Here is an 18,226-nt window from a genome sequence, read left to right as displayed (position 1 = left end):
AAAAAGAACTGTTGGCTAATATTACCAAACCCAATCAAAGAGCTGCACTTTATGCAAACGTCAGCCTCGCCGCAATAGGAAGCATAAGAGAGGAACGCGAAAACAATCCTCATGGTTTACTGGAATCGCCGCGAAGAAAAACTAATAATTTAGGGAGGAAACCCATCGTTATAGACAGTTTCACAAAATCGGTCTGCCGACCTGGGTGGCCGAGCGGTTCTAGGCGCTTCAGTCTGGAACCGCGCGACCGCTATGATCGCAGGTTCGAATCCTGCCTCGGGCATGGATGTGTGTGATGTCCTTAGGTTAGTTAGATTTAAGTAGTTCTAAGTTATAGGGGACTGATGACCTCAGATGTTAAGTCCCATAGTTCTCAGAGTCATTTGAACCAAAATCAGTGGTTTGACAAACAATGGAGGACTTTTACGTAAACCAAAAGTAGTGCCGACATTACATAAATTACTTACTGCCTTGAAACAAAAACTAAATTTTCCTTGGCAGAAAGATGTTTTACACAAGACACTGCGTGAAATGGGATTTACCTGGAAAAGACCTGTAAGTAAACGAAAGATTCTGGTAGAATGAACGGATTTAATTGACTGGCGATGTAAGTACCTGATCCAAGTGAGGAAATTAAAGGAGCTAGGCAGAAAATTCTTTTATATTGATGAAACTTGGGAGGACAACAACATTACTTATAGAAAATGTTGGCAGGGCCCTGGAGTTGATGGCATTATGGACAATGTTAGCGGAAGCAATAGGATTATAGTGGTCAACACTGGATCAAATCCAATTGAAATGGCGTGGGCAAAACTCAAGAATTTCGTCAGAGGAATAAATATTCTTAGAGATATTTGCATGACGAAGTTGCTGGAGTTGGTGAAAGAAGGTATGTAGCCATTTTCTGAGCATCAAATTTACGAACTAAATTTTGCAGTAACCGAAAGAAAGCGAATACGAACATTTGACCCAATTGTTACAGGTCTTGTAACGATAACTCAAGATAACTGGCGTGCATACTGCCTCCACGTGGAGAAACTTGAAAGAGAGTACGGGGTTAAGGATGGGGTTGTTGAAGACATAATAGACGCCATAGTTATTAATTTAGAAAGTGATGACGATGAGGACGACATCGGCAATGTTGATGATGACCTCTAAAATACGATTAATGTAAACAGGCAATGAATATTTAAAAAAAATACGTTATGTGTCCTTTCAACCCTGACTCTGGTCGTACACTGTAAAGTTTCTTTTGGTAGAAATGTACTACATGGTAATAAAAGTGTTAAACAGTTTTCCAAGATAAATACAGTAAAACGTGGCCAAAGCAATAATTACCTTTATCACTAGTTGTACAGAATCAGGAATAACTTGAGAACTACATGGTAAAATCAATTAACTTTTCGCTAGTAGAACGCGATTCAATCACGTAAAACCTTTGATGCTTAGAGAACAGCAGCATTTGAATGTATTCTGTCACTAAAACTCTATCTCGGCTACAAGTTACATGATTCTAAGACATATTGTTTAAAACATGTGTGCAACAGCTATTCTAAACACTGCTGATTTTTGTTTCGAAACATGTATACCGATTCAGGACTTCTGTGTAAAAAGCTTGACGTACGAGATGCGTTCACATATTAATTTTTATTTTTTAGTAAGAACTTTATTTGTTAATCTACAACACTGTTATCCTATTCAAAATATTCCCCAGTACTTATGCCAATGTTTTTTCCCCATTCCCAAAACACTTTAGGAACTGTTTCCTCAGGATAGTTCATAGGTCTCTTAACTGTGCATTTTTAATATCCATTCTTGTAAAATCGCTGTCCTTTAAGGCCTGCTTTGAAATGTTTATACCACTTGTATGCTCTTGGTTTACTCATAAGAGACTCACCAAAAGCAATACTAAAATTCCTAAAATTTTGATACACTTTATTCCATTCTTATAACAAAATGTAGTACAGATTCTCTAATCTATTTTTATACAAAACAAATAGTAGTCGATGCTACCTTACACATACAACCATTTTGACAGCTGACAACAGAGTAAATACCCAATATGCAAAACATTGCACAGATACTTTTCAGACATGTTAACGAAGACAGTGACAAAAAAGCAGTGCGAATCGAACTAATACAAAACACGAAATTATAAATTTCTGGTTACTTTTTAAAAAATGGTTAAGATTCAATGCAGCCCTTCAAAGAAAACTTCTACTTTTTAGTAGAAACACAAAGTAAGAACAAGCCTTAAATTCTACAGATTGATTACACCATGTCTGGTTCGTCGTACGAATAGACAAACATACATTCACGCGAACAGGCATTCGGTTCTATGTTTGTTCAAATGGTTCAAATGGCTCTGAGCACTATTGGACTTAACTTCTGAGGTCATCAGTCCCCTAGAACGTATTACTACTTAAACCTAACTAACCTAAGGACATCACACACATCCATGCCCGAGGCAGGTTTCGAACCTGCGACCGTAACGTCTATGATTGTAGTAGATTCCTGACTTCCGTTCTTACGTTGATATTATTTACTCTGTAATGTTTTGTTTCGAAGAAACTATCGCCTTTTGTTTTCCTTATATTCTTAACGCATTTGTCGGCCCGTATCCGTGCACGGCGTCGCCACAGATTCAAAGCGCGCGCGGCGACAGGGCCGGTACTGCGTTGAGAAACAGCCTGTAGAAGCGCCCTGTGACGTAACAGGGTAGGCAGTGTGTGGACTGGCTCGCTCCCTCTTCAGTTTACCGACAGACTATAGCTGGGGACACTGCAGAACATGAATACCAAAGAAAATGACGAAAAATGTCCATGTAAACTCATCCCTGTCTGAAGTATGTCTTATGTCTTTCTATGGTTTCAAAATTATGTATTTTTCATATACAATGAAACCTCTAGTTTTGTAAAGCGATATTATAGGAAATTTTTAGTTTCAAATCCGTATTTCCCACAATCATGAAAATGGGAAATCATTATTTTATCCACACAGCCGACAAAAAGTTAAAATGTGTTGTACAGTGATAATCAGTAAGTGAAACCACGTTAAGAAAAAGTATTACCAAAAACAAATTACAGGTTAAACACATTTTGAAACGGAAGCTGTTTGAAACTAACTCAAATTTTCGTTGTCGAGAGAGGGTAAATTGTTAAGACAATAAAGAAAATCAATTTATTAGCAAATACCACGTGTTTGTACGTTAGAAAGTTCCTTTTCAAGGCGAAAGATGGTTCATGACTAACTAAATATGGTTTAACGCCAACAAGTAATGTAACTAGTTTTAAAAATACACTGAGGTGACAAGTATTGGGACAGCGATTTGCACATAATACAGACGGCGGTAATATCGCATGCACAAGGTATAAAAGAGTAGTGCATTAGTGGAGCTGTCATCTGTACTCAAGTTATTCGTGTGAAAAGTTTTCCAACGTGATTATGGCCGCATGACGGAAATTAACAAACTTAGAGCGCGGTATGGTAGTTGGACCTAGACGCACAGGACATGGCACTAATGGGCTATGGCAGCAGACGACCGACGCGAGTGCCTTTGCTAACAGCACAACATCGCCGGCAGCGCCTCTCCTGGGCTCGCGACCATATCTCTTTGATCCCAGACTACTGGAAACCCGTGGCCTGTTCAGATGGGTCCCAATTTCAGTTTTTAAGAGTTGATAATAGTATTCGAGTGTGGCGCCCACGAAACCATAGCCTCAAGTTGTCAACAAGACACTGTAGAAGCCGGTGGTGGCATCGTAATGGTGTGGACTGTGTTTGCATAGAATGACTGGGTCCTCTGGTTCAACTGAACTAATTGAAAACTATTTACATCGATTCATGGACTTCACGTTTCCAAGCAACGATGGAATTTTTGTGGATTACAATACGCCTTCTCACCGTGCCACAATAGTTCGTCCGCAGCTCGTGGTCTCGCGGTAGCGTTCTCGCTTCCCGAACACGGGGTCCCGGGTTCGATTCCCGGCGGCGTCAGGGATTTTCCCCTGCCTCGTGATGACTGGGTGTTTGTGTTGTCTTCATCATCATTATGAAAGTGGCGAAATTGGGCTGAGAAAAGGTTAGGAATTTTTACGGGCGCTGATAACCGCGCAGTTCGCCATTGGTTTGAAGAATATTCTGGCCAATTCGAGCGAATGGTTTGGCCACGCAATCTACCCGACATGCATCGCACCGAACGTTTATGGTACATATTCTAGAGGTTGGTGTGTGCACAGAATCCTGCACCGACAACACTTTCGCAATTATGGACTGCTCTAGAGACACCGTGGCTTAATGTTTGTGCAGGAGACTTCCGACTACTTGTTGAATCTATGCCACGTCGAAATGTTGCACTGCACCACACATAAGGAGGTCGGACACTATCTTAGGAGGTATCCCATGACTTTTGTCACCTCAGTGTCTACAGAATTTTAGTCACCATATAAATCTGAAACTGAAGAATTGACACATTCTAAACATAAGTTTAATATGTTACTCAGCACGTAAATATTCGTAATATCTAAAAACGTTGCACAAAACACAATGTCATGTGTCACAACAACGGAGACAGTACGAAATGCCGGAATCCGCTAGTGGCGGTCTTTACTGCGCGTTCCTGCACAACGTTACCCAAATAAATAACGAGGTGGAAGAATATCGGAAACTTTATTACGTGAACTGCTATTTATTGTACGACCTACATCTTTTTTTCTTGTATTTGCGTTTGTACATGTCACGTAACTTCTCCCACGAAGTGTTTGCACTAGTGAGTAATTGCAGACCACAGTTACCACATACTGTGGTACACCAGTCATTTCTTATGACAGCATATGACAGCGGATAATCATATGTATATTTAAGAACAGATAAAACAGCCAGAAGTCACACACAATTTAATTTACTATAACCCTTTTCCCTTTTCAGAGGCAAAAATCATCATATCTGTGAATAACGACATCATATGAAGTTAATAACTACACGTTAGCTTACATCGTGATAAGTTAAAATCATTAGCCTGGTGGCAATGAGTTAGCTAGTTTCACTGTTGGTACTGCGCAGTAGTTTTAACCCCAATGTTGTAGTGTGGATACACTGGCGATGCAGCTGTGTGTGTGTGTGTGTGTGTATGTGTGTGTGTGTGTGTGTGTGTGTGTGTGTTCGTGTTTGTGAAAAATACTCTTACTCGAGAATTAACATGCCTTAAACTACGAATATTCTTCTCTTCGTGGCCAGTTTTTAGAGATAATACAGGCAGAAACAAACGGATAACAACACACGCAGAGAACAGACAGACATTCTTCCCTCGTTCCAAGCAGGAATGGAACGGAGACAAATACTAATTAAGGCAAAATAAACAGCACACTCCGTCGCTCGCTTACACGTGATTCACGGAGTGTATTATATGTAGCTGTAGAATACGCATTGTGTTGTTTGCTTTGTTGCTCCAGTATGAAGTAAATGTTTACTAAAAACAAGAACGTTCGAGCAGCAGGGGCCACAGAATAAAATACCACGTGTCATGTCGCCTGTAGTTCTTCACCCAAATGCCTCCGTCAAGAAAAATACAACAGGGAAGCGGTTGTCATATCCGAGCTTCACCTACCAGACAGAAAAAATATACGAATCTCATATAAACTATACTCTGTCAGTTAAGTACATCGTAGAGAATACAAAGAATTTAACTATCGGTAACTTAGTATGTTCTGAGATCAATAAATAAATTTTTTTTTTAGTTTTGAGTTAAATTTTGTGAGAAATCGGACTTCGTATGTACCGCCGTGCAACATCACGGGCTTTGCATACTTTCTTTAGCGAGATGATTAGAACCACTGCCTATTCTGAAATAACGTATTGGTGATTCAGACTGGAAAAGCTGTTTAAGAGACAGATTGCTCACACGTGTCAGAAGAGTGGATAAATTGTTATGTGGCGTAACAGATAAGAGAATTCATTCTATCAGGTCTGACTGAAGCTACTAAATATAACGAGTTCTTTGCCAAAATGTCTGTTCTGTATTCTCAATTTAGTAAAACACAAGCGGCTATCAATTACACAGTTTCTAAAGTAAAAGCAACACTTGATTGTGCAGACTTCTTATCCGTTAGACTTCTATCCCATTCATTCACATAGCACATTCGCCCTCAAGTAACCAGCATAAGTACAGAAATCGCGATCTTCTGTCCAAAGTACAACTTTAACCATTCAGTAAATGGCTATAAAGTTCACACTACGCTTATGAGTTTTGTATCTTCTCTCAGTACTACATCCCTCCCCCCTGCGGGTCCGGGGTTTAGAATAGGCCCGAGGTATACCTGCCTGTCGTAAGAAGCGACTAAAAGGTGTCTCACACCTTTCGGCCTTTATGTGATAGTCCTCTGTAGGTTTTGACCTCCATCTCTCTAAATTTTCCCGAAGAGCGAGCCAATGGGGGAAGGGCGCCTTACATGGTGCATTATGTCCATCGGGCATTGTGATCTTTAGCCCACTTTCTCGTCAAGGTATTGCAGTCCCGTTCATCCTCCATCTCTTGGGCGAGGACACCTTCCTTGGGCGAGGACACCTCCACGCACTATGAAGTGTCGTTTTCTGCACAGACAATGACCATGGAATTCTTTGCACCTCATATCCAGCACGGTAGCCAGTCTGTTGTGGTGGGGCTGCCATGTACACCGTCGCTCGTAGCCCCCTGATTACATAGAATCGCTCTGCTGATACCTGCTCCGTTAAGCCCCCACGTATGCTAACGAGTAGATGTGCGTCACCAAGGGGCATTGGGACTTCTGGCAAAGGCCATCCTGCCAGGTGGCATTTGCTGCGGCTGTGTGGCGCCCACGGGGAGGGCCCCTGGTCGGAGTGGGTGGCATAAGGGCGGATGACACGCCATGAAGTGTAGTAAGTCATCTCTTGCTGGTAGTCCACCGCCAGTAGTCTCTAAGCGGGCGAAGTATAACTTCAATACTAACAAATATAACCCCCAATCGTTCCCCTTCCTGGCCACACCATGGGAGGAACGCCAGGCCAAGGATGGTAGTCAAGCTTGTTCGCCCTGGTACCTCATATGTATGGGAGTTGATGGTACCTCATACGTATGGGAGTTGATGGGGAATCTTTCATGTCCATGAAGGGTCAGTTTTTGTGGAGCATCTGGGGGACAAGTTCAATGAGGTGGAGGGCTTGTCCAAAATGCGCTCTGAGTCAGTCTTGATAAAAACAGAATTCTCTACCCAGTCATGAGCATTACTAGCTTGTGACAAGTTGGAGGATGTTTCTGTTCCATCACGCCTGCATAAGAACTTAAATATGGTCCAGGGTATTATATTCCACAGAGACCTTCTTTTGCAGTCTGACTAAGACAGGGACGGCCAAGAACGCGGCACGCGTGCCGAGGTTTCACACCCGTGCGGATCGCTCCCTTCCGACGTCACACGTCCTCCACTACCACACCAGCTGACTGCGTGCGCATGCGCGGAACTACGAACACGCCACACGCGACAGTGCATTCGCGTGAGCACCGCCCTGCTTGCATGCGGCTTAGTTTCATATTACGACATTTGATAATATTAAGCTGTGTACAACACATCATGTTGAGCAATACTGAATCTTTGTTGGCTGTTCGTACACCTACAGAGAAATAACAATAACGCTGGGTTTGAAACTGCGTTACACCAACAATACCGTGCTCCTCACATCGTCACTCGTAAAATTCTTAACAATGTTTAAGTTGATATATAGAAACAGACTTGAAAGTAGTCTACAGCATGCAGAATGGTGTGGAACAAGTGATTCCAACTATATGTGACACAAGCAAATATTACATTCTGGAACTACTGTACAAAATTTGCAATAACCACAATTCTCAACAAAACATATGACAAATACAACAAAATTATCACCATTAATTTAATTATTTTTGGTTCACTGTAGACATAATAAAGTACATATCCGGCACAAACTGACGGTACACGGACAAACGCAGACAGTTTCTCATATTTTCGTCATTCAGGTTGCCACGTAATCTTGACTTATTTAGTTTCATAATAGAAATAAACCTTTCGCACACGTATGTCGATCCAAACACTGAAATAACTTTTGCAGCCTCATTGTGGAGTCGGGGAAACTCTTCCCGAGAAAAACCTTCGTAAAATTCCTGGACAGTTTTTACGTAAAAAAATGTGCTTTAACGGGAATTACACTTCAGATCGATCAATTCCATTTGCAAATGCACTGCAGTACTTTCAACTGAAACGGCAAAGTGTCTAGAAAATAGTTCAAAGACTGATGTCAGACTAGCAGTGTCGTGAAAACGTTTAGAAAATTGTGCCTGTAGTTCCTCCAACACAGAAACGTATTCGTCAGAAGTTGCGTTCTCTCTGACTTCAGAGAGCGTAGGGGAATGAGAGGTATTCATTTTCATGAGTTGTTCCTTCCACAATGCGATTTTCTTATTAAATGCGTCCACTTTTTTCATCAGATCAGAAATAAGCTGCTACTCATCTTGCAAAGTCTTATTGACAGCGTTCAAGTGTGCAGTCAGATCAACTAGAAAGGCCAGGTCTGAAATCGATTTGGGATCTTCTAATTTTGGCTCTGCCTTTCCCTTTTCCTTCAGGAACTCAACAACAGCAAGTCTTAAATTGAAAAATCTTTCGAGGTATGATCCTCGACTTAACCAACGTATTTCCCAGTGGTAAATAATATCTCCGTACTCTTCGTTCAGTTTCATGAGAAACTGTTGAAACTGACGGCGACTTAAAAAAATGTACTATGGTGACTACCAACTTCATCACTTGCTGAAAATTTGCATACTTAGCACAAAGAGCTTCTTGTTGTACAAAACAATGAATTCCGAACAAATCTTCTGTCGATCGTCCTAGTTTTTTTCGCAACAATGCTACAAGCCCATTTTGAGCACCTCGAATTGCTGGCGCTCCATCCGTGGTGACTGAAACTAACATTTTCCAATTCACGCCAACGGCTTCAACTGCCTCTTCAACTGCTTTTAGCTAGTCGGTACCCCTCGTTGTGTGTTTCATTGGTACTAAATCAAACAGTTCTTCCGTCACGTGCAAATTTGTGTCGACTCCACCAACATAAACCGTTAGTTGTGCTGTGTCCGAAATGTCGGTCGACTCGTCCAAAGCAATTGAGAATGCAATAAACTTGCAGGCAGTGTCAATTAACTGCCTGTAGACATCCAATGCCGTACCAACTATGCGGCGAGCTATTGTCTGTTTGGAAGGACTAATTTCACTAAACTTCTTTACTTCCAGTGGCGTCAAGAGTTCCGCCGCCTCAACAATACACTCCTTGATGAAATCACCGGCACTGAAAGGCTTATTCGCTCTTGCAATTTTGAGAGCTATTTTGTAGCTTGCTCTTAAAGAGAGGTCGCTACGTTCGGTTGCAGCCTAAAAGAAGGGAACAAAAATTGTGTGAACTCTAAATTCGATTCTAACGACAAATATGTAAAAATGCAAACATCAGAAACACATAGATTTGGAAGTGGTTCTCGCGTTCGGTCCGTCTCGCTGCATAACACTACGTCTTCTTAATTCCGCCAACTTGTTTGATTTATCAACCCAACTAAATCATTACGTCCTTCGTGTGTGGTGTTATAATGCCGTTCTATTGTAAATTTGCGGTGCCCGGCGAGTATGCGACTGCATAATACACATTGAGCATTTTCATCCTTCTCTTCGAAAAAATATTGCAATTCCCATTCAGCTCTGAATGCTCGTGACGTTGTGTCAATACCCCGCCTCTTTGTGAGCGTGTGTTCCATTGCAACAACCACTCTACAGTACTTACAAACTTCCTACGAATCGCTAACAAATAGCGAGGAATAAACATGGCTGCCACTACGAATCAACTAACGCACCCTATGCCGGATGAAAAGATGTCGCATCGCACAGCTAGTCTAATGTCACGCCGTGCCGAGATGTGCCGCGAAAGACTCAGGAAAGCCGAGTAGTGGCGAGGCGGTCCGAGCCCTGGACGGCACGCGTGCAGCACATCTGTACACGCGTGCAGTTTGGCACGCCGTGGCCGTCCCTGGACTAACAGTTGCGCGCGCCCATTTAGAGCAGCAAGGTCTTCATTTCGTCCAGCACGTCTGTTGGGGTCCGAAGGATAATCAGGTTGCCACCTGTGCGTTCATCTTGACCTTCAAGAGTGGCACATTGCCCGAGAAGGTCAAGGTGACCACTGTGACTTCAAGCCAAATATACTTCCCCTGATGCAGTGCTTTAAGTGCTGGAAGTTCGGTCATATTTTTCCCCACTGTACTTCCAGCGTCACATGTCGAGATTGTGGAAGTCCATCCCATCCCAATACTCCATGTGCCCCGCCTCCCATCTGTGTCAACTGCAGAGAGCATCATTCACTGTGGTCGCCAGACTGCAGGATTTTACAGAAAGAAAGGGAAATCATGGACTATAAGACCCTGGACCGACTGACCTACAATGACGCTAAGAGGAAATTTGAGCTCCTACCTGTCGCCCCATCAGTTCCTCGCATTCCTGTCGCCTCTCAGAACCAGAAGACTACACCTGCCCCCTTGACAGGGGGGGGCACTTTTCTCTCTGTTGTTCCCACACCACCTACTTTGGGAGCAACACCCCTCACCCTCCCAATCATTGGGGATATCAGCCCCCACTTCTGAGCCAGAGAAGCATAAGTCTTCTTAAGCTCCTCTCGCCAGGAAGGGATCCCTTGGGTCACTCCCTTCCCAGGTTTCTGCTAGTGGGAAAGAGGACACCCACCAGTGGCAGAAGAGCCCAAAAGCAGCTGGTCATACGGCTTCACACTCATTCTCAGTCCCAGAGACTGAATCAGTGAAGTCCTCCCAGCCAGAGAAACCCAAGGAACAGCGAGAGAAATCCAAAAAGACCAAGGGAATTACGTTGGCACCCACACCACCGCTACCTAGATCTCGCCAGACCCTCAGACGCAATGGATATAGACTGCTCAGGCAAAAAGGCAGTGATAGAAGGTGATCCTGAGGCATAAATTGCCTCATTGAATATTCCATGCTTCCCAGTCTCACGATGACGTCACCCTCCTGTGGAATTGGGGCGCTTTTTTTCCACCACCTGGCTGAGCTACGGCAACTGTTACGCTTTGCACCTGCTTTCTGCCCTCCAGGGAACCTGGCTCCCAGCAATGCGAACGCCCATAACCCCTTGTGGGATGGCACTGTGCTTACTGGCCAAGGTAGAAATGTCGAAACTTTACTGTCTCAGTCCGACCTCTGCCTCTAACTGGGGCCACCACACACCACACATTTCAGTGTGGCTCACAGTAGTTACTCGTCCATTGATTTATCAATTTGCAGCCCAGGACTTCTCCCATCTGTCAACTGGAGAGCATATGATGACCTGTGTTGTAATGACCATTTCCCCATCTTCCTGTCCACTGTCCCGTCACCAGGTCCATGGACACCTGCTCCGATGGGTTTTAAACAAGGCGGACTGGGAAACTTTCACCTCTGCTGTCACTGTTGAATCTTCCCCACATCGTAACATCAATGTGATTGTTAACTAGGTAACTACAACAACTGTTTCTGCGACAGAAAACACAATCCCTCGCTCTTTAGGGTGCCCCCAGCGTAAGGCAGTCCCATGGTGGTCGCCGGAAGTCACTGAAGCAATTAAGGAGCGTCGGCGAGCTCTACAGCGGCATAAGTAGTACCCTTCCCTGGATCACCTCATAGCCTTTAAACAGTTCCGTGGCCACGTTCGCTAGCTTACCAAACGACGGAAGCATGACTGTTGGGAGAGATATGTCTCGACCATTGGGTGGCATACGTCACCTACCGAAATCTGTGCAAAGATTAAACGGGCTTTCAGGTACCACCAACAGGTGTTCACGGTGTTAACATAAGTGGCGCAAACGCGAAACGCGATTGTCGAGCACTTTGCTGAGCACTATGCTCGCGCTTCTGTGTCGGAGAATAACCCCCCCCCCGCCCAGCCTTTTCTAACTCTCAAACGGCGGCTGGAAGGGAAAGTTCTGTCGTTCACTACACGCCACAGTGAATCCTATAACGCCCCATTTACAGAGTGGGAGCTCCTCAGTGCCCTTGCACTTTGTCCCGACACAGATCCTGCGCCAGATCGGATCAACGGTCAGATGATTAAACATCTCTCATCTGACTACAAGCGACATCTCCTCGTCATGTTCAACCGGATCTGGTGCGATGGCGTCTTTCCATCGCAATGGCGGGGGAGCACCATCATTCCAGTTATCAAATCCGGTAAAAACCCTCTTGATGTGGATAGCTATCGGCCCATCAAACTCACCAAAGTTCTTTGAAATCTGCTGGAATGTATGGTGTGTCGACGGTTGGGTTTGGTCATGGAGTCACGTGGCCTACTGGCTCCATGTCAGGGCATCTTCCACCAGGGTCGATCTTCCACTGATAATCTTGTGCCCCTCGATTCTGCGATCCGAACAGCCTTTTTCAGTTGCAACGCCTGGTTGTCGTCTTTTTTTATTTACGAAAAGCGTTTGACACCACATGGCGACATCATATCCTTGCCACATTACACAAGTGGTGTCACCGAGACCCGCTCCCGATTTTTATCCAAAAAGTCATGTCGCTTCGTACTTTCCGTGTTCAAGTTTTTGCCTCTCATAGTTCCCCCATATCCATGAGAACAGGGTCCCACAGGGCTCTGTATTGAGTGTATCTCTAAGTTTAGTGGATATTAACGGTATAGCAGCAGCTGTAGGGCCGTCCATCTCACCTTCTCTGTATGCAGAATACTTCATCATTTCGTACTGCTCCACCAGTAATAGTGTTGCTGAGCGGCGCCTACAGGGAGCCACCCACAAGGCGCAATCTTGGGGTCTAGCCCACGGTTTCCAAAGTCGTCTGTTATGCACTTCTGTTGGCGTCGTACCGTTCATCTGGATCCAGAACTTTAACTTAAGGACGATCCACTCACTGTAGTGGAGACATAGGACTGATTTTCGACGCCCGATTGACGTGGCTTCCTCACCTTCGTCAGCTGAAGCAGCACCTCAATGCCCTCCGCTGCCTGAGTAACACCAACTGGGGTGCAGATCTCTCTCTGCTGCTGCAGCTCTACAGAGCCCATGTTCAGTGGCACCTTGACTATGGGGGTCTGGTTTATGGTTCGGCCGCGCCCTCAGCGTTGCGTTTACTCGACCCAGTGCACCACTCTGGCATTCGCCGGTCGACAGGAGTTTTTGGGAAGAGTCCGGTGACCAGCGTCTTTGTGAGGCCAGAGTCCCACCATTGCAGGTAAGGCGTGCACTTCTGCTGGCCAGATGCGTTGCACACATTTGTAGTTCTCCTGTGTATCCGAATCACCGTCTCCTGTTCCCACCCACGGCGGTTCATCTCCCACATCGGTGTCTGATCCCTTCTTTCTGAACTGGAGTCCTTGCCTTTACCACCTATACTTAAGGTCCATTCGCCTCCATAGTGTACACCTAGGCCGTGGCTTCTCCTGGACCTTTCGCATGGTTCTAAGGACTCAGGTAACGCCGTGGCTCTCTGCTGCCACTACCTGTCGATTCTTGACATGTACCGAGGCCACGAAGTGTTTTACAACAACGGCTCGATGGCTGATGCCCACGTCGGCTTTGCATATGTCCATGGAGGACATACTGAACAACATTACTTGCCCGATGGTTGTAATGTTTTCACTGCCGAGCTGGTAGCTATATCTCGTGCTCTTGAGCACATCCGTTCATGCCCTGGGGAGTCGTTTCTCCTGTGTACTGACTCTTTGAGCAGCCCACAAGCTATCGACCAATGGAGCGCTCGTCATCCTTTGGTAGCGACCATCCAGGAGTCCATCTATGCACTGGAACGGTCCGGTCGTTCAGTGGTGTTTGTGTGGAGCCCCGGACACGTCGAAATCCCAGGCAACAAACTTGCCGACAGGCTGGCCAAACAGGCTACGCAGAAACCACTTTTGGAGAAGGGCTTCTCTGCAACTGACATGCGTTCACTACTATGCTGCAAGGTTTTGGGGCTTTGGGAGGCGAAATGGCACAACCTCAGCACGCACAACAAACTGTGTGCCATTGAAGAGACTAGGAATATGTGGATGTCCTGCATGCAGGCCTGTCGCAGGGACTCTGCTGTTCCCTGCCGACTCCGCATTAGCTACGATTGGGTGACACATGGCTACCTACTGCGCCGTGATGACCTTCCTCAGCGTCGGTACGGCGCCCAGCTGACAGTGGTCCATATCTTGGTGAGCTGTCCTCCTTTGGCTGCTCTGCGACAGACTCTTCAGTTGCTGGACTCGTTGTCATTAATTTTAACTGGCAATGCCTCATCAGCTAATTTAGTTTCATATTTTATACGTGACGGTGGGTTTTATCATTCTATGTAAGTTTCAGTTCATGTCAGTTGTGCCTTTGTGTTCTTCACTCTAACGCTTTTAGGGTGGACGTTGTAATGTGTTGCAGAGTTCCTTGCTTTTCCTTTTTATTCTCGTGGTCGGCCAGCCAAAGTCATCTGTTCTCTTGTTTTTACCCCCTCTACTTGTTTCTTGCTTCTCTCTGTGGTTTTGTTTTCCTGTTTTGTCCACAGTAGTGTTGGTTGTCCTTCTGTCGTTCTTCTGGTTTTTCCTTGCTCCTATTATTGTGCCGTTCGTCTTCTTTTCTTTTTTTCCTTCTTTCCCTTGTGTAATTATTTTACTGGGAACAAGGGACCGATGACCTCGCAGTAATATGAAGCTTTCAGTTACGAATGTATAGTACCTATGCCACGCGAAACGTTATAACCCACCTGAAGAAAGTCATAGTTTTCTCTAAAAGTTCAGAAATTTCGCGAACGTCATGTACAGGACATCTCATCAGATTTACAATTACCCAGATTCTTATGAAATTCAAATTAGAAGATTTTTATGAAATTACTATAGCACCGCACAATACGACTTCAATGACGACTCATCTCTCCTGCTTCCAGAACGCGAGGTCTTCCATCTCTCTGACAGACTAGAACATACAGTAGCCAATCAGCTCCACAGATTCCCGCAGACGGTGCGATAATTTCCTTACCTGACCAATCCACAACTCCTCATTTACGTTGATCATGTTCGAAACTGTATATTTTCCGGAAAGGAAGTAAGATACCAAAATGGCTACTTTAAAGCAGTCATTTCATGCTACATACATGAATCACTCTGCGGTGTATCTGACCATCTATACAGGTTGCTGATTATCCCAGGGGGAATTTTCAATATTCAGGGATATGACAGGAACGACCATTCGAAGCAAAAAAGTTCAGTAAACATAGGCTTTAAAATGCATGCCTTAAGGACAGAGCACTTCATCTTCAATACTGTGATACAAATCTCTTTTACTGCAAGTTCTTTCCATTCCACATTATGAGAGGTGGTAGTCTGGACCGAAACAAGAAATAAATGTCCAGTGGACATGGGCTCTAAAGTGCTTACGTTAAGACCTATAAATACACTATGCTCATAAATTAAGGATAATGCTGATACATGGTGAAACAACGTTTTGGTGGGCGGTTTGTGGGTTTAAATAACCTTGGGGTATGACCATGCGGTGCATTTGACCTGCGGTCGTCGCACGGTGGCGCTGGCAGCATTCCACATACGCAGAGGTACGTTGGTGCATGTCAGAGTACGGTGCAGCGAGTAGGTGTGCAGACGTTTTCAGACGTGCTAATGGTGACTGTGTGTTGAAAATGGCTCAAAGAACACACTGGTGACGTTATGAGGGGTACAATACTAGGGAGACTGGAGGTTGGTCAAACGCAGCAGGTCGTAGCACGGGCCCTCCGTGTGCCACAAAGTGTCATCTCAAGATTATGGCAACGATTCCAGCAGACAGGAAACGTGTCCAGGCGCTACAGTACGGGGCGTCCACAGTGTGCAACACGACAAGAAGACCGATATGTCACCATCAGTGCCCGCAAACGGCCACGGAGTACTGCAGGTAGCTTTGCTTGGGACCTTACCACAGCCACTGGAACAGTTGTCTCTAGACACACAGTCTACAGAAGACTGAACAGACATGGTTTATTCGCCTGGAGACCTACAAGGTGCAACCGGTGACCCCTGGTCCCAGGGGACCCCGTAAAAACTGGTGTCAAGAACACCGTACATGGTCATTGGAACAGTGGTCCCAGGTTATGTTCACGGACAAGTCCAAGTATAGTCTGAACAGTGATTCTCACCGGGTTTTCATCTGGCGTGAACCAGGAACCGATACCAACCCCTTAATGTCCTTGAAAGGGATCTGTATGGAGGTCGTGGTTTGATGGTGTGGGGTGGGATTATGATTAGTGCACGTACACCACTGCATGTCTTTGACAGAGGAACTGCAACAGGTCAGGTGTATCGGGACGTCATTTTGCACCAGTATGTCCGCCGATTCAGGGGTGCAGTGGCTCCGACCTTCCTCCTGATGGATGATAACGCGCGGCCCTGCCGAGCTGCCATCGTGGAGGAATACCCTGAAACAGAAGATACCAGGCGAATGAAGTGGCCTGCCTGTTCTCCAGAACTAAACCACACCGAGCACATCTGAGATGCTCTCAGTCGACGTATCGCTACACGTCTTCAAACCCCTAGGACACTTCATAAGCTCCGACAGGGACTGGTATAAGAATGGGAGGCTATACCCCAGCAGCTGCTCGATCACCTGATCCAGAGTATTTCACCCCGTTGTGCGGCCTTTGTACGTGTGCATGGTGATCATATCCCACATTGATGTCGGGGTACATGCGCAGGAAACAGTTGTGTTTTGTAGTTCATGTGTTTCGGGACGGTTTTCTCGACTTGTCACCAATACCGTGGACTTACAGATCTGTGTTGCGTGTGTTCCCTATGTGCCAATGCTATTAGCGCCAGTATTGTGTAGTGCCACGTTGTGTGGCACCACATTCTGCAATTATCCTTAATTTATGAGCATGAGTGTAGTTGTTCATATTCGGTACGGTGAAACGCACCTCTTCTACTGAACAAGTGCTCATAGTTCTTCAGGTATGCGTTTTGGAGCCCATGTTTACCAAACAATTTTTCTTGTTTTTGTCCATACTATCGCCACCAGAAGTATGGAAAGCAAAGAGCTTGCAGAAGAAGAGATTTGCTTCACAGTATCGAAGATGAATTAGTGCTGATAGCTCTTAAGGCATGTGTTTTATAGCCACAGTTTTCTGGACTGTTTTCCTTTCATATCCCTGCAAAGTGACCATTCCTCTAGGGCCACACTGTATACGCAATAGACGCGCTTTTTTAATTCCCCAATTTAAGCAGTAACACTAGACTGACGCATTAAAAATGTCTGCTCGGTGATGGAAGAGGGGCGGCAAGTGGGGATAGATCCTGTTATTATGTTTGTGAAAAATACACTGAAGAGCCAAAGAAACTGGTACACCTGCCCAATATCGTGTAATGCCCCCGCGAGCACGCAGAAGTGCCGCAACAAGACGTGGCATGGACTCTACTGATTTCTGAAGTAGTTCTGGAAGGAACTGACATCATGAATCCTGCAGGGCTGTCCATAAATCCATAAGAGTACGAGGCGGTGGAAATCTCGTCTGTGCAGCACGTTACAAGGCATCCCATCTATGCTCAATAATGTTCATGTCTGGAGAGTTTTGTGGCCAGCGGAAGTGTTTAAACTCAAAACAGTGTTTCTGTAGCAATCCTGGACGCGTGGAGTCTCTCATTGTCCTGCTGGAATTGCCCAAGTCCGTCGGAGTGCACAATGGGCATGAATGGATGCAAGAGGTCAGACAGGATGCTTACCTATGTGTCACCTACCAGAGGTGTATCTAGACGTATCAGGTGTCCCGTATCACTCCAACTACACATGAGTAGTAGGGCAAGAAGAACGTCACCCCAAATACCATTATCCAAGATGGCGGCCATCACCCCAGGCGCACACCACCCCAAGTGGCACACACCAAAGTACCGTTATCCGTTACCATGGTGCAAGTACGTGACGTTACGTGACGTCAGCTGATGATGCAAGTACCAGTATCCATAAATGACGGGAACATAGGTCAATTGGACTACCTCTACTAATCTAAGTCACCCGAACACCACCTCGTCCTACGAACTCGTGGGAAGTTTGAACTTCGGCAGGAAGATAGGTCGATTGGGATACATCTACTAACCCAAGAAAATGGCGGGAAATAAAGGGCAGTTGGGTTACCTCCACTAACCTCTTCCTAGGAACTTAAGCAATTAGATACAGTACCACC

Source organism: Schistocerca gregaria, chromosome 3 (genome assembly GCF_023897955.1).
Source record: "Schistocerca gregaria isolate iqSchGreg1 chromosome 3, iqSchGreg1.2, whole genome shotgun sequence".
Classification (NCBI taxonomy): Eukaryota; Metazoa; Arthropoda; class Insecta; order Orthoptera; family Acrididae; genus Schistocerca; species Schistocerca gregaria.
This window is presented reverse-complemented; position numbering follows the sequence as displayed.